This window comes from Vitis vinifera, chromosome 17, assembly GCF_030704535.1.
Source record: "Vitis vinifera cultivar Pinot Noir 40024 chromosome 17, ASM3070453v1".
In the NCBI taxonomy this organism is placed as follows: domain Eukaryota; kingdom Viridiplantae; phylum Streptophyta; class Magnoliopsida; order Vitales; family Vitaceae; genus Vitis; species Vitis vinifera.
In genome coordinates this window covers 14,514,607-14,529,292 of record NC_081821.1, presented here as the reverse complement: position 1 = coordinate 14,529,292, position 14,686 = coordinate 14,514,607, and the positions used below count along the sequence as shown (strand labels likewise).

The window sequence follows — 14,686 nt, the reverse complement described above, 5'->3', positions numbered from 1 at the left end:
TTCTCGAACTTCCCATAATAATTGTCTTCGTCTCGTAGGTGATCATTGAATTCAGTAGGAATTCCAGAACTCTTAGTCAAGGTATTTCCAGTTGCACTGGAATTTGGGCCACCACAGGCCCATCCCATGGTTCTCTCAAGTGGTCATTCTGATTCCATGTTTGATGGAGTTGGTCCGGCTGTGCCTTACAAGCTTTTCCTTGGGAAGCTAACTCTTCTACCTCTTTCTAAGAAGGATGATCCCTACCCTTCAAAGCAGCCTCTTCAAGAGCCAATTATTGCTCAGTAATGACGCCAATCTTAAGAAAGTAATTCTGCTCCAGGTCTACTAAAGAAGCTCTCTCGATTTCAACCTCAACAAGCTGTTCCGGTGTCATATCAATAGACCCTCGGATTTGTGAGAGGGATCCAGATACACCCGTTACTTCCAAGTTAAATGAAACAAAGGATTTAATTACATCTGGTAAAATATCATCAGTCATTTTCCACACCGAGCCCTTACAGGAAAGTAAACTTGTTCTAAAAATGGAAGTCCAGTTCTTTTCTGAATAGTATCTTGAATGTTCCATGTCTGTACAAACAGTAGGCATATCCCCATTGATAACTTGCTGCAATTTATTAGCAAATCCTGCTATAAGTATGCATTTCTCTACTCGCTCTTCAAATTTGCAGAAAATAGTTCCATGAAGCTCCCTGGCACAATTTGATTCTGGCAAAATGACATGGAACATAACCACCCTTGCATCATTCAGTTTGGAAATGAAATCACTTGAATCAATTGTCTGATTAATCGTTTTGCTAAGTTTCTGGGGCTCTTCAAGAAGTCTGTCACAGGCAGCAAATGATGCTTTAAAGACTTGAATTGATCCGTCCAGATCCTCTCCAGCAACGTCTTCAACAGCATGAAAATTGCTGGGTATTTTCGATGAAGGCGCATGAATATCAGCTCTCAATAGAGGAATATGTAAGCTTATATCAACAAGCACAGCGTGGAAAGAATCAAAATGAATGGGGCAATATGAATGCAATCCAAGGAAAGCTTTAGGAGGAATCTGAAATTCCTGAACTGAAGCAGAGCATGCGTCCAGAGAAGCCTGTAACTCGGACCCATTCTCCAACATGGGAGCATACATAAGCTCAGACTTCAAAACAATAGCTGATGTTGATAAGCCCTCACATATTCTGCTGTTGTGATTGGGGATGTCCTTTCTTTCTAGTCTTCTTCTGATGCTCTTTTATTGAGTTTGGGCCTGCCAAGGGTTTCTCTTCTTCTGCCTTCATTGCTGGTCACCAATGATGCATTTTTACCAGAAAGGAAACTTGGAGCAGAGGGTAAAGTATCGAATGCTGAGCTCCCCACAGAAATAGTATCAGTGACCATAGAAAATTGCTTGCTTTTTACACCAGCAACTTTCGCATCTTCCGTTGTCATCTCATCGTTTGAGCAAGTCATTACTGAATGTACAAAATGCAAGTAGTCCTGAATATGAAAGAATTTCGCCTTAATCTAAGAAGTCTGCTTGGTCCATTTGCCACCTCAGTTGAAATCTCCAAGCGTAGATTCCTTCCCTTAAGAATATTTCCATCCAGATAAATAGAAGACAAAATATCCTTCCAGTCAAACATGTGCGACCCATAATTTACGAGTCCTATGCTTTCAACTTTACTCATTAATTATAAATTTTCTTGTCTTCTGATCACATTGCTCAGAGGAAAACCTGTTGGGTGGCCCATTGTGATAGACATGATCATGAGGTTTTTGACAGGAGTCACTATCTTCATCAGCAAGCATGATTCTAGATGTTTCCAGGTATGACAATTCTGATTGAGAGCACGCCTGAATTCTTTGAAATTGCAATACCAGCACCTCCACCAGTGGAGCTTATACAATTCACCCCAGGATGCATCGTTAGAAAGTCAACAATTTCAGAGCCTTTCCTAGTAACACAACTGATAAGGCCTTTTGAAAAGCCAGCCAGGGTGAAAGCAATGCACCATATGAAGAGCAGATACAGCATCCTGGGTTGAAGGCTTGAGCATGGTTGAGTTTCCAGCAATCAGTGCAGGAGCAATTTTTATTTTTTATTTTTGGGACAACAAGGTTGACTGGATACTTAAATTGGTGGAATGGTCAAAATGACCAGGTGGAATCTTTTATGTGAGGCAATACTTGCTCCTCTCATTCCCAAGAAAGCTATCAGAACCCAGAAACTTTTCCTCTCCCACAATCTTTACCCCTTCAGCAGTATAATCCTCAGACTTCATATCCTCAATAAATGCATCCTTTAAAGTATCTTTCTTCTTCCTACCGAATCTTCTTTGCCCATCAAGACTGTCCTCGTCGTCAGAGAAGTTTCTACGATCTAAAGTGGCAGTAAAATCCTCGGAGTCAGATGTAAAATCAGAACTTGAACTCTCCTGATTAACCTGTTCATCAATTTCTGGAGCATTAGGATTATGATCACCATCCTCTGAATCATCAGAAAGAGGCCCCATACACTGCTCATTATTCGGTGAGGCCACCATATCATTAGAAGCAGAAGTGAAATCAGATTCATCAGATTCATCAAATTCGTCAGATTGACTTATATCCCTGATCCTTCTCATCGACCGATGGACCTTCTCCAGAGCCTCATAAATACACTTTCTAATTTTGATTTCCCCATTCGTAGGTAGCTCCCTAACAGGTTCCAGAACATGTGCCCACTGTAGGATACTGCCATCATTCACCACAATCCTATCATGGTCACCAGTAGCATCAGATCCTTTCTCTTCTATAGTAAAAATGTCATCTTCTCTTTCCAAAGAAACAAAACCCTGTTTTTTGGCCTCTGCAAACAAAAGTGCATCTGCTTGCATTCCCGCGACTCTGGTAAGTGAGTCACCAAGCACCCCACCAAGTCTAACTCCTGGAGCAGGACCTCTTCTTCCAAATATTTCAATGTTGGCATTCCAATTGTATTCCATATCAGACTCAACAGTCAATGATCTTCTCCTGAGTTCTTATTTCAACACTTTCACCCCAATCACATCTTCACACTGACATTCAAATATCATAACCATTAAAGTAGCAGGTTGTTTTCAGTGGTCATTGTCAAACATCTTTAAGCAATCAAAAGTTCAAAGGCAACCAATCTTTCTTGTTTTTCTCATCCTTCTAACTTTTTTGATATTTCTGAACCAAAGATGCCCAAGAGGATTTGCACTACTCTGGACTTCCCAACTCCCTTACGGATTTTTCTCTTCTGCTGTTCTATTTTTCTTGTGGACCCAGAATCTCAACCCCACTGAAATCACCTTTACAGCTCATAAGCCCACAAATCTATACCTTATTCATTCATAAATATAGGATGACACACCCGGGAAGCAAAACAGAGCAATTTGAAGCATGCTCAACTGTAGAAAAACAACCCCGCCAAAATAGAGTTTGATAAAAAAAAGGGATGAACAAATAAGTGATCCATTAGATGAAAACCCATTTCATGTCAGGTTCAATGGGATCTGGAATGATGGGATAAGTACGAGCAGATTCCAACAAACGAATACAACCACGGTTCTCATGTAATGCACAGGAAATAATAATAAATGGAACCTAGCAGCACTAAATCAAAATTAGAGAACTCCTAAGGGATAAATCAATAACATCTATAGAAGCAAGTATCGATGTAGACAAACATGTGACCTCTGTCATTCTCCCCCCTAGCATCCAAGCAAGACTCAAAATATGGCAAAGATTAATACATAACAAAAGGATAATGGGAATGAAGAAGGAATCTACAGTAGACATACCTGGGAATGCTTACTTCTGATAAATAAATAAAAAATCTGCACTGGTTTCTATCCTCAGAAAATCTCCACTGGTTTTCTTGTGCTTCTTTCTTCTTCTCCTCTTAAACGGTTTCCTCCAATGCGTCTTTCTTTCCTTTTTCCTCTGAAAAAAATCCCTCTTTTATGCGTGCTGCCAGTCCCACTTTTCAAAAAGAAACCATCTTGCTGAAAAGGAAAATCCTACTTCCTTTTCTCCTTTCTTTCCTTTCTTTCTTTTTCTTTCCTTCTTCCTTTTCTTTCCTTCTTGTAGCCGATCCCCACATGGAAGAAGTATATGTGCTGTCCCTCTAAAAATAAAATCTCCTCTTTTCAAAATTCTGTTGATTTTCCTTCCAAATAAATGGTGGTCCGTTTCCTCATGCCCAAAAAAAAAAAAAAAAAATAAATAAAGATACAAATAGAAATAAGAATAAAATAAAGACAAAATAGAATAAAGATTAAAATCAATAAATATCATGAAATTGAAAATCAAAAGAAATTTAAATCACATATCTAAAAAAAAATAAAATAAATAAATAAAAATAAAAAATAAAAATAATTAAAAACAAAAATAAAAAAAATCAACCACATGCAAGCCATACGAGCTATGTAACCACCAAAAGAATATGAGTCATGCAACCATGCAAAAACATCTAAAGGTGACCTAGGGTGTGTCCTAGTGCGCTAGGGCAAACGAAGTGGACTAAGTGTGCTTAAAAGCTATCCTAAAAAAAAAGAAAAGCCTAAGACTAAGTTAGGGCTGTCAAGGGTCACAATAAGGGATCAAATAATCCCTCAACCAAAATCTCCGAGGTGACTCAAAAAGGGGTAAGTGGTATGAGTAGCTATGGGCCACCAAGGAACTATTTTGAAGCACTGAAAACGAATTTTAAAGACATGTGCTAAAGGGACGAAATTGAGGGTCTACAATGGGTACAAGGCTACAGAGTTGATAGAGGATGATCAGAAGGATATCATGGATTTAGGCACTTCCGGGATAGAATGAAACAAAACAAAAGTCTTCTTATGATGCCGGAGCTATAGCCATTGATGATGCTGAATTAAATTTGCGAGAGGAAGGAACAAATGATGAAATTAATGATGTCATGCTGATGAGAAAGCCTGAGCCTACAATTATCAGTGCGAACCTTGATGAGAAACTAGAGCATTCTGGTGAGGCAGAAGCAAAGAGGATTAATGCTAAATATGGCATGCTGCCCAATGACCAATGCTTAACTGTTTTGGAGATGGCTTGGTCCAGAAAGTGCCAAAGTGCAGTCATAGGTGTTTTCATGTGGCGAATGAGGGTTTGATACAAGCCTTATCTCTCTACACTACACGCCTCCATACCCATCTTCTAATGCCCGTCGCCACACCACTCCCTCACACTATCCCACTCACCCATGCTCAAAAGAATGCATGGCTGAAACACTGAGGATGTTAAGGAGTTCCAGAGAGTGCCAGGGTGCAGATGTATATATTTCCATGCAGTGAACAGCTTGCAAGATGCCCACGAACAGATCGGTACAACCGTCTCAACAGTTTTGAAGGCAAGCCACCTGTTTCTCATATTTTAGGGTTTTCGGAACGGGGTCTGATTGGACACTCTTCTAGTATCCAACCGAATTCGATCCTGGAAGTGAGAGAAATTCAAGGAAGGCCTGCGAAGACTACCTCTCATGCCTTTGACAACGAGAATCATTCCAGCTTGGATTGATATTATCCCAAAAGCTCCAGTTTTGCCAAAAGATCCAAGAATAAACGAAGAAATGAATGGTGGATTCATGGTTGCGGGGTTATATGTTTCGAAAACGACAAGACAGGTGGGAGGGCTTGAATTTCAATGTGGTCAGATCTTATGAAGCATCGAGACATTAGTTGATAAACTCGTCTTGAAGTCATCAGAAGAGAGGGGGGAAGAAATCAGTCTAGCAGCAGAGATAGCAGATGTTTTCTTCATGGCTTTTAGAGACACTTCAATAATGGCTAGTTGAGGGCTCATAACAGGAAAATCTCTTTCTGAGGGTCTGGAAGTCACTTTCAAAATGAGCTATGCGCTGGGGTACACTGTTAGGCTGATAACTATCAGACATCAACAGGTTTCCCTTGTGGCTACTAGACCTCACAAGTAAACCTCCAAAAATTCCATATTTTATTTTCCCTGGTAGTGTTGGTGACAATAAAGCACTAGCAGGTGTATTGCAATCTTGGGTTCGTCTGTTTAGACTTTCATCAACAAAGGAGCCTCTTCTTGACACGGAAAGGAATGGATGTGTTGTTGGAGCACTCAATGTTTATAATCTGGGATGATTTGCGGCAGTTGTTACTGCTGTAGAGGAAGGACAAAATCCGGTTATTCTACAGACCTATCCTAGGTACTTCAAAACAAGGAGGAATTCCCTTGGTTGCATGTTGTATTGCTATTGCTGCATAAGCTGGTGTTCTCATCACTGTTCACTTTGATCATGGAAATTCCAATAGAGTTGGAGGAATATCTGGGTACAGGATGTCAGGCACTCACAATGAGAGGAACAGAACCGTTGACCTTGGTGTATTTGACCAGCTTGATTTAGTAGTGACTGAACCAATGATTTGTAAGGCATCATGCACACATATCTCCCACTCATATACTATATGCATGGCCACCTTTGGGCCACGTGCTCTTTCCTTTTATTTCCTATTTCTTTGATTTTGAAAATAATTGCCCCTAATCCTATTTTGTAAATATTCTCTCAAATTCAGTTTTTCAAATAATCCCAACTCCTCCACTTTTTCATTCCTTAGCATTTAGGTCATAAAAAAAACCTATTTTCCAATAAAATTTGGTTGCCATTTTCTCTTCGACAAGCTTATTGTCACATCTTCCATGTTTTTTTTTAAAATGTTTTAAAATAAGCAAGAATTAAATTTTGTAATTCCTCGTGATGGAATTTACAGATTTGGTTCATGCAAAATAAATGGGCTTTGGTGGGGGCCCAACATCTGAGATGTAAGAATAAATCCGATTGGATTGTGATATTTGGTGATTCCATGCTATGATTTAGTAACATTTGAACTACATTTTGTATTCATTGATTGCGCACTAACCCCTTTTCTTGCTAGTGCATTGTAGCCAGTTGCCTAGGTATGCGTCCATTCCCATTCTGGTCATTTTCTATGCATGTTTTGATACTCATATGTGCATGATTGATTTGAGTATTCATTGATTTCCTCATCATTGCCACATCAACTTCATTTTATTAGTACATACCCGACTTTAGGGACTTAGAGGGGTGCTACGGTCTTTATCATACCTTCCAGATAAGTAACCTGACCCCCGAACCCGATCTAGTTTTTCGTAGATCACCTTTTCCAGAATAAAGAGTCGTACTTAGGGCTTTCTTATTTTGTTTACCCTTTTAAAATAAAACAAAAATAAATGGTGACTCTAAGTTATTTTCTAATAAATAAAATCATTTTTCAAAAAAAAAAAAAAAATCGAGCTCGCCATCGAGTGGGAAACGCATGAGCTGAAATGCGAGATCCACAATATGTTATTAAATTCCAATGATGGTGAAGCAGGATGGTGGTGAATTTGGTGGCAACCATGGTGAGAGAGGTGGCAGGAGTTTTGGACCGTGGTATTGGGGATGGGAATGACAATGCCTACTTAATTCCTCACAAGAGAGGATTGGAAATTAGTCAAATTACACTTATTTAGGTGGTGGATATTAAAGACAACATTTAAGCCTTCCAGATCCTCCTACCAAATCCTTTTAGGAATTTAAAAATTCCTTTATTTTGATGGGCTAAATAGGGGAAATGCTTAAAAGGGATCTTAAATTCCTTCCAAATGCAAACTCAATTTTGGATGTCCCAACTAGTCAATTTTATAAGCAATATCATCAAGTTCAATAAACTCAACAACATTTGATAGGAATTCAACAGAGAGCTGAAGATTTGAAAAAAGTTAAAATCAGTCTTGTAGCTAACTTCAAGCACCCAAGTCAGTATAGGCTGAAAATCCTATTAATTGACATGTAACAAGTTACAACAATTAAGCAGGTGCTGGCACAAGGAGAAAGAATAAAATACACACAAGTGATATAGGTCCATAGCAAGGATTAGTGGTTACCCATCAGGACAGACTGGTCTCCAAATGCTGCATGTTCCACCATCTTTCGAAATCTAAAAAATGAAACCACATTCACTTGAAGACTACCACATCCCAGTCAACTAAAATTTCAAAATGAAATTTAACACAACAAGAAGACAGTTATATACTTGCTTCCTGTACAGTGCGCATCAACCTTTTGAGTTTTGTTTACTGCTCCAAATCTTCAAAAAGTTGATATAATGTTTAACAAATCTTCTTTCATCAAACATGGAACCAAATGAAAAGAGTTCTCTTGACTGAATAATGGCTTTGTTCTGCATACATGGATCTTTTCCATTCGACTCTCCCCAAGAAAAATACACGTTATTGGCTTGAAGGAACCTGCACATAGAGAATCATCATTTTTTTAAGCTTCTATGCACCAATTTTTAAGTCTCTCAGGCATCTCATGGAAGGATATTTCAGGAATGATTTAAGATTTAACTCACAATGGGAAGAAGAGGCAAATGAATGATTTTGAAAAGGGAAAATGTACTATGCTGCATATTATTTGGTGGACCAATGACATGACTATATCTGCCATCAAATCTTAAACAAATCTAAGACATCAAATCAGAAGGAAAATAAAAATAAAAAACATAGATTAAACAGAAGTGGAAGGAAAGAATCCTTTCTGTAAGTTATTCATAAACTTACCACCAAATCAAGCTGATAAATAAGGAGGGATTGTTGCTTCCAAACCTGAGCCAAATTTTTATAGAGCAAAGTGGAAACCTGCTTGCATAATCACTTCAGAAAGTCAATTTTGTAAGCATTTCCAAAGATGGTCTTGAACAACTCAACAAAATGAAGTTCCCTGCAATTCCCATTCTTTCTGAGAACATACTTTTAAGGGAGTGAATTTTCTTGCAAAAGAGAAAGTTTGAGGTTCAAGTGGGATTTTGTAGTTGGATGTATAGAAAGTGCTTATGCAACAGTAAAAAAACAGTATCTCCCATAGAAAATCTCATTAATAGTATCTCTCTGCACCAAAAATAAATTATAATTATCACATACTAAATAAATAAAATTGGTTTTTCAGAGAAAAGTATTATATAGAAATAGAATCATTAGGAAGGAAATTCATCATAGCCTGCAAATTTTAGTGACAAATTTTCCAAGAATTCAGTAGAAATTTAATTTAATACAAATGAGCATCCAAAATCTGATGTTGGCAAATAAATATAAAAATGTCGTGGAGCTCAAGGTCTAATGCAAAAATTCTACTGCTTGAGATATTCGCAAGGAAGCCACTGATGATATCATTGAGATGTTTCAGGAAGGCCTAAACCAGAAGAAATATGGATCAGCAGTGCAAGAATCAAGCTGTAGGGATTGTTGATCCTGGGCTTTTGAACCATACTGATTCTTTAGAACATACCCATTTCATCAATTTTTCCAGGGATGCCCACCACAATAGCACCAACAATACTATAACAATTAGGGAAATGGAAGTGAAGGATGTTTGGCAGTTGCAATAAGACTATAAGAGTTGGTTTGTCTTATGCAACTCATTCCCCTATCGACTATTTAACCATGAGGGAAACTTTAACAAAATTGCAAGAGATCAGGAAATCTCTGCTGAAGTTGTGAGGATTTTCATCCCTCACATTCTTCAATAATCATCTTGTAGGCATAGTATTATCTCATATTTATCTCTTGTTGTATTAATGCCATAAGTTTCTGGAGCTATGACTCTTTCATCATCTATTCCAATCTGTCACCACAATCGCAAAACAATCTTTTAAGGTGTTGAGAAATTCCTACGCTGCTGACAAGGTAAACAACTGAGTGATAATTTGCGTTGCCTCACAATACATGCATTTTCTAACAGCAACTGGTTGCTGGAGAAACATTTTTTGTGGGAAAATGAGCATAGAGATGCAACAAAGGTAGTTGGAGTTGTGGTCATAGCATCCTCCGGATCAATCCTACATCATAACGGATGTGAATTCTGCATAAATATCAATGCTATGATAAAATAAAAAGAGAAATCGGCAAAAATTTTGTAAAGAGGCTTTCAGGCATAGCATGTGCAAATTTCTCAAGCTAAACAACTTCAACTTCCAGAACTAAATCACATATAACTTCAAGCTGCTGAACGACGATTTGAGCAGTTACATCTCATAGACTAGAGAAAGATTGTTGCAGCATCCATGAGAAAGGAAGAATTCTAGTTCAATTGCTGCTCTCTCAGTAATGATATAAGTTCTTCAATGCCGAGGAAAAGCACCACAATGACAAAACAACCTTATTAAAGCAGAATTTAGAACTCTATGTTAATATTTAACTTCTAATACAAAACAAACATATTTGGAACTAAAATGGAATGGTATACCTGACTTGATCACTTTTAGGAACGATGTCCTGTTTCGAATAATAAAAAGCATGGACTTCACAAAGAAATTCCCATCTTTGAGACTATTACAGAGGACAAACATATTCACCAGGGTCCTGGGGACTAATTACTTGATTACCTTAAAAAGCCAGTCTAAGGGTGAGTAGCCCTTTTCACATTGGCATCTGAGTCTTGTAGAAAGCTTACATAAGGCACAAAAATTTTGATGAAAAATATTAAAAAAATCTTCTCTTACAACCTGCACAGCCTTAAGAGACAGGTTCGGCCCTTTACAGATCTGGAAAGATGTAATGGAATTAAAGTAAACCAATTAACCTCACCCTTGTAATGTCATAGAGAGCTTCACAAGAAAAATAATGAACTCTGCTATCTTGGTGAGCAAAAGAATTAAGCACAGCTAGTGGATTGTGAGAAATGCAAAAGAAATTCATGAACAAGAGATATCCATGAAAAAAAGTAGATACAGAAAAGAAGATTTGCTATATAATAAATGGTTAAATATTGAAAAATCTGGCATGGTTACAATTTCTAAGATAAAATTCTACTATGAAAGGAGGGTCTTGGAGGCTAAAATTTCTCAAATTTCATGCCATATCTACCTAAACAAAGAAGAAGGTTGTATGCTATTGAACAAAAGACTTCCAATTTCAGGGATAAGGCTAGCAATGGAGTGCTATGGTGTCCTTAATGAATGGGGCAAACAGACTAAGGCACACTTTCAAGCAAGGAGGAGGCATGTGTGTATGCACATATGTATGTATATATGTATGTATGTATGTATGCCATGTATGTATGTATGTATGTATGTATGTGTGTGTATGCCATGTATGCATGTATGTGTGTGTATGTATATATATGTATATATGTATGTATGTCATATACGTATGTATGTATGTTTGCCACGTGTGTTTGTATGCATGTACGCCACATATGTATGTATGTATGTCACATATGCATGCCACATCTGGATGCCACATATGTATGTCACATATTTATTAAAAGAAATTACTAATATTTTATTAAAAGAAATTATTGAAAACATTTTTTGGACCTGTTTTATTTAAAAAAAAAGATTTTTGGATAACTTAATTTATTTAAAAACCAAAATTCTTGACAACTTTATTTATATAAAAAAAAATTATTTTATTAAAAGCATTCCCGAACAACTTTATTAAATAAATAAACAATATGTACAACCAAAATAAAATTAAAAAAAAAAAGAAATAATATATGTATAAACAACAAATATAAACAAACATAAACAATATGGACAAATATTAACATGACTAAAAAACGTAAAATGAATTAATATATGTATAAGATATTTACAAAGAACAAAAAACTTAAACAAATATAGATAAATATATGAATAGAATATTTATAGTGAACAGAAAACGCTAAACAAACACATATGGACAGATAAACTATGAACAAAAAATCTACAATAAATAATATATGAACAAAATATGAATAGAACTAAAAAGAAAATGAAAATAAATCAAATATTCAACTCCATGTACAACCAATGAATACATACAAAAGGATATTTATAGAAGCCAATAGAAATGAAGCTAAATATAAGTGGGGAAAGAAAATCAGACCTAAGCCTACAACAAGCTCAATGTCTTCCTTCTACCTAAGTTTTCACGTCCCATTTATATATCCTAACCCTCATTTTCTTTCAATCCAGCTCTCCACGTGTCACAAATTCATGCTCAACCAAAAGAGTCAAAAAATGGGTTCATGCATAACATAAAATAAAACTCAAGTCAAATAACATATAAGCCCAAAATCTAAAAAATAAATCAAGCCCAACTCCAAATAAGAAAACCTCCAATCTAATGGGCCCAAATGACACACACACATGTATATACGTATATACAATTCTAAATTATTTTGGATTCCAAAGGGAAGAAAGACTAATCCTCTAGGACCCAAAAAGATATGGGTACCAAAGGTTACTTAATTTGTTTTGTAGGGATCCATGCAAGAAGGAGGATATGCTTACCTTGGAAAGAATGCATTGATAATATTGGTAATGGCATCCAAATTAAGTAACCTTAAGTAATTCTTGTTTCCTTTAATATCAAGTAATTTTTTGTTTTCGCTGGCTTGATTTAATTAATCATTTAATTAGGTACTCCTTCCAGTTTTAAATTATGTGTGATTATAGAAGAGATATGGTTTGGATTATGCAGCCTACTCATTAGTTTCTTTGTTGTAAATTTGAGAATCCAATTTTTTAACTTGCAACAACTACATGGACAATCGCGTTAACAACCTTGCATTCAATTATGGAATAAAAGGTAAGAGCTTTCGAGCTTTCCACCTGAACATAAAATTATTTTCTGCTTTTGAGATTAGTCTTTATTTAGCTTCTCGAAGTTCTTGTCTTTAGGCTTGACTAAATTTATATTTGGTGTGCAGTGAGATATGCCACAATATAATGATTCTCCTCGTTGCCAAATCGAAAGAGTGTTTGTAATTGAGCATGTTTGTTGTTGTTTTTACTATTTTACTTGCTTGGCTTTTTCTTGGCTTTCCATGGAAGTCTATTATTAACTGAAAATAGTAGAGTAGCTGATTATTTTTGTTTTGTTGAAGCAAGTGGTTGTTTGCCTTAACTGTAATTGCATCTGTATTTTGGTTTCAATGAGATTATATTTCATCTTTGGGTTGAACCTTTGCCCTTTAGGTTTACTAGGAAACCTTGGACATATACCATAAATCTATGTAGCTGGTTTTTTCTTTTTCATGCCTCTCCTAAAATTAATTATTATTCTTACCCCCTTTCAACTTATTTTCTAGCTTCATCACTAACAATGGTTTAAGTTGTCTTTTACGTGAAGTTTGAATTATTTTCAATTATCAAAGTTAGATAAAAAGGTAATTTTTCAGGTAATGTCAAGGCTATTTTTGTCAAGTAATGTTAGAAATTCAGTTTGTATGCTTGCATTTTCATTATTGTACCCTATTTTATTTTTCTTTTGATACACTTGCAATGTAGAATATAAAAGATATATAACATAAATCTATGTTTAACATATGGGTTCAGGGTCTAAATGCATGCTCTATTCAAAAGGATTTCTCCTAACTTCAATGTCAATACATGTAGGATGCCTCTAGAATATATGCATATGATGTGTGTCAAATACTATGTAAATCTCTCTCTTTCTCTTTTTTTTTTTCTCTTTTTATTTCTATTTCTCGAGTAATTTTTAGTGGTGTTTGTTTCCTCATTTTTCCTTATAATTATATTTTCTTTTTGATAAAGTAATTTGTTGTTTTCGCTGGCTCCATTCAGTTAATTATTTTCTTAGGTACAACTTCCAACTTTATATTATGCGTGCAATTGAAGAAGAGTAACTTTCTTTCTCTTTCTCTTTTTATTTGCATTTCTATTTCACAAGTAATTTTTTGTTGTTTGTTTCCTTATAAATTATATTTCTTTTTTTATCAAGTAATTTTTTGTTTTCGCAAGCCAACATACAGATGCAATTACAGTTAAGGCAAACAACTACCTGCTTCAACAAAACAAAAATAATCAGCTACTCTGCTATTTTTAGTCTATAATAGACTTCCATGGAAAGCCAAAAAAAAGCCAAGCAAGTGAAATAGTAAAAAAAATAGCAAACATGATCAATTATCATGCATCAATCAAACCAAACATTCTTTCAATTTAGCAACAAGGAGAATCATATTTCATATTTCACTACACACCAAATATAAATTTAGTCAAGCCCAAAAACAAGAACTTCAAGAAGCTAAACAAAGACTAATCTCAAAAGAAGAAAATAACTTCATGTTCAGGTGGAAGACTCAAAAGCTCTTACCTTTTATTCCATCATTGAATGCAGATTTGTTAACACAACTGTTCATGTAGCTGTTGCAAGTTAAAAAAAATTAGAATCTCAAATTTACAACAAAAAAACTAATAGGCATGCCGCATAATCCAAATCATCACTCTTTTACAATTACACATAATTTAAAGTCGGAATCAGTACATAAGAAAAATAAGTAATTAAATCAAGCCTATGAAAAAAAAATTTATTTGATAAAAAAAATAAAAAAAATAAGGAAACGAACCACAAAAAATTGCTTGTGAAATAAAAAGAGAAAAAGAGAAAATTACTTCTTCTTCAATTACACGCATAATTTAAAGTTGGAAGTTGTACCTAAGAAAATAATTAACTAAATTAAGCCGACGAAAATAAAAAATACTTGATCGGTTAGGAAATATAATTATAAGGAAACATGAGAAACAAACACTGCAAGAAATTACTAGAGAAATAGAAATCAAAAGAGAAAGAGAAAGAGAAAGAGAGAGATTTTACATAGTATTTGGCATACATCATATGCATATTCTAGAGGCATCTTACATGTATT

The 14,686-nt window shown here is 35.6% G+C and overlaps 1 long non-coding RNA gene across 7 annotated transcripts in view; it reads right to left on the bottom strand.

Moving 5' to 3' along the window:
- The window catches only part of LOC104877931 (uncharacterized), a 50,292-nt gene extending 37,311 nt beyond the window's left edge, over positions 1-12,981 (bottom strand). For 3 of the 7 annotated variants that reach the window (XR_009464619.1, XR_009464620.1, XR_009464618.1), the window contains exons 1-2: positions 8,391-12,981; positions 7,921-8,283 (exon numbers count right to left, since the gene is read on the bottom strand). This is a non-coding gene — a long non-coding RNA (uncharacterized LOC104877931). Of the gene's footprint in view, positions 1-7,721; positions 8,284-8,390 lie in introns of those variants that run through there. The other 4 variants (XR_009464622.1, XR_009464621.1, XR_784890.3 and 1 more) reach the window with 3 other exon arrangements.
- Between the last annotated feature and the right edge of the window lie 1,705 nt (positions 12,982-14,686).